Consider the following 2,761-nt stretch of genomic DNA (forward strand, 5'->3'; position numbering starts at 1 on the left):
CCTTAAGGACTGTAGCTTTTACACCAAATTAGTTGGGAAGTCACTGGGAGGTTTTGAACGGGGAAGGGATAGTATTGACTGACTTTGTAACAGGTTTACTGTGACTTTGGGGTGGGGGGTAGATTGAATAGGGTAAGAATGGAGGACAGTTAAGACCCCATTGCCTCGGTCCAGGTGAAAGATTTGGACGGGGCGGATTCACCTTTCCAGGAAACCCTTCCCGTGGTGTAGGAATTTCTGTTAAAAGCCAGAAAAATAAAATCAATCTGGATTAAGTTGAAAGCAGAAGGTCAAACTTTCTTGGGCATATTGCAAATATTAAGACAGAGAAGCTAAATATTCCTAGCGATGTACATTTCTGCTCTATCTCCTCGTATATATGATACACACATACAGACACACAGTTTAAACATAAACCATATTACTTTCTATATAGTTTAAATATAAACTACCCAACAGATTAAATATAAACTATGGAAACTGACATGCCTTACAAATGCCTGCAGTCCCATGGTTTGAATTCATTTAACTCTTTATTAACTATTACACATTCTCTGTGTGGCTTTTTAGGCTTCCTGAATAAACTCAGTTTCTCTCTCTGTGTTAGTGGATGCTGGAGACGAAGGTGCTGGCAGACTCTTATTACAAGTGACATCGCAGAACAGATATCACTTCCACCCGGCTGCTGTGTGAGACAAGCATGATGCGAGCCAGGCTGGCATGGAAACCTTGTCCCAGTCACAGCACAGGGAGGCTGTTCTTCCTGTCCCCCTCCCTGGGTCACTTGTTCTACGGCTGTACCCCCCCCCCTCCACACACACTGTACCCTAGAGAACTCTTAGGGAATCCCCTGTAATTCTGCTCATAGTGGCTTATCCACATACCCTTAAATCAGAGCATGGGCAATAAAGCCAATTTTTTTTTGCAAAACAGACAAAAGGAGGCAAAAAAAAATGAATGATCACCTTTACCCCCAAAAAGAACAAGAATGCAGTTATTTTAATGAAATAATGAGGCAGCTATGGAGGGAGACGTCTGGGTGAACAGTCCTGGCGTAGGTACTCAATGACTTTGAAGTTCAATTTTGTTCTGCGTCAAATGCAGGTAATCTGAGTGTCCATCTCATAGGCTTGCTATGAGGTTTAAGAGACATAATCCCTGCCCAGCATTTAGCATGCCGTAGATCAGCTCAATTAAATTGCACCACTCATATTAGTTTCCCCGTTGTTTACCCATTTTGTGAGTTCTTTAGTGAAGCTTTTAAAGAAGAGAATGGGATAGATAGTTCATTCTGTTAGGTCCCTGGGACTGAGAACCTGACTTTTACAAAGCCCGCACCCTTCAGTTTCATTTCTCCTTCCTTCTTTGAGGTCTCTGCTTCCCTAAGTCTCAGTTCCCTCAAGCAGACTGAGGAAGCCGTACCTGGAATGGAACATAGTGACGGTCTTCCTAGGCTAGGCCAGATGCCCATCTTAACCCTGTAAAGAGGACGCCCAAGTGCCTCTCTGTGCAGACACCATTTTTTGGCTCAGCCCAGCGGGTCCACTTGACCCTTGCTAATAAAATCTTTTCTTCCTTTACCTGACTGGCATCTCCTTCCTCAGGAACCTTATACATCCATTATATGCTGACATTACTAGATCACCTAAAGCATGTTACTATTTCTAAATATGCATTAATCAAAAAGCAATAATATTTAGAAAAATATCAAATCTTTTTTAAGGAAAAATGGGGATTAATCATGAAATATCAATACAGACATAGCACTATGTATCACTGAAAACATTTTATTATGTTGTAGCATTCTTTTCCAACGAATGCTGATATTCCTAATGAAAAACTAGAGCAGTGATCTTATGTCATCATACAACAGAATCACCTGGAAGGTGTGTTGATCCTAAATGACTGGGCCCACCCTCACAGGCTCTGATTCAGTAGGTCTGGGTGGGCCCCAATAATTTACATTTCTACAGGTTTCCAAGTGATGCTGGTGCTGCTGGTCTGGAAAGCACATTTCGTGAATCATTAATCTAGAGAAATGTTTTCACCTCTGCCACTGTATAAGAATGTTGGTAGTTGCCGAAAAATTAAATTAAATACAGAAAATTGCCTTTCCTTTTGCAGCTGCAGCAGCAAGTATGAGTATTCAGGCTTCAGAAGAGGCTTGCCTTCACTGTGTCCTTCACTGTGGCAACAAGAAGGTCTGGCAGGACCCCGGCGAGACCAGTGAAATTGCCAATGCCAAGTCCCATCAGCAGATCCAGAAGCTGATCAAAGATGGGCTGACCCTCCACAAGCCCATGACTGTCCATTTCAGGGCTCGATGCTGGAAAAACACGTTGGCCCACCAGAAAGGCAGGCATATGGGCATAGGTAAGCAAGAGGGTATGGCCTGTGTGCAAATGCTGAGGAAGGTAACCTGGATGAGGGGGATGAGGATTCTGCACCAAGGGCTCAGAAGATACCGTGAATCTGAGAAGGTTGACTGACACATGTATCACAGCCTGTACCTGTGAAGGGGAACATGTTTTAGTCCGTTTTGTGTTGCTATAACAGAATTACCTGAGACTGAGTAATTTATAAAGAAGAGAGGTTTATTTGGCTTACGATTCTGGGACAGCTGCATCTGGCATGGGCCGCAGGCTGCTTCTACTCATGGCGGAAAGTGGCAGGGAGCTGGCAGGTACAAGCAGATCACACGGTGAGAGGAAGCAAGAGAGAGAGAGAAGGTGCCAGGGTCTTTTAAACAACCAGCTCTCAT

General features: G+C 43.6%; 1 pseudogene; it reads left to right on the forward strand.

The window, feature by feature from the left end:
- Positions 1-2,150: 2,150 nt before the first annotated feature.
- Positions 2,151-2,761, forward strand: part of LOC103606613 — a 1,627-nt pseudogene continuing 1,016 nt past the window's right edge.

The sequence above is a fragment of the Galeopterus variegatus genome, unplaced genomic scaffold, assembly GCF_000696425.1.
Source record: "Galeopterus variegatus unplaced genomic scaffold, G_variegatus-3.0.2 Scaffold6731, whole genome shotgun sequence".
NCBI classification, from domain to species: Eukaryota; Metazoa; Chordata; class Mammalia; order Dermoptera; family Cynocephalidae; genus Galeopterus; species Galeopterus variegatus.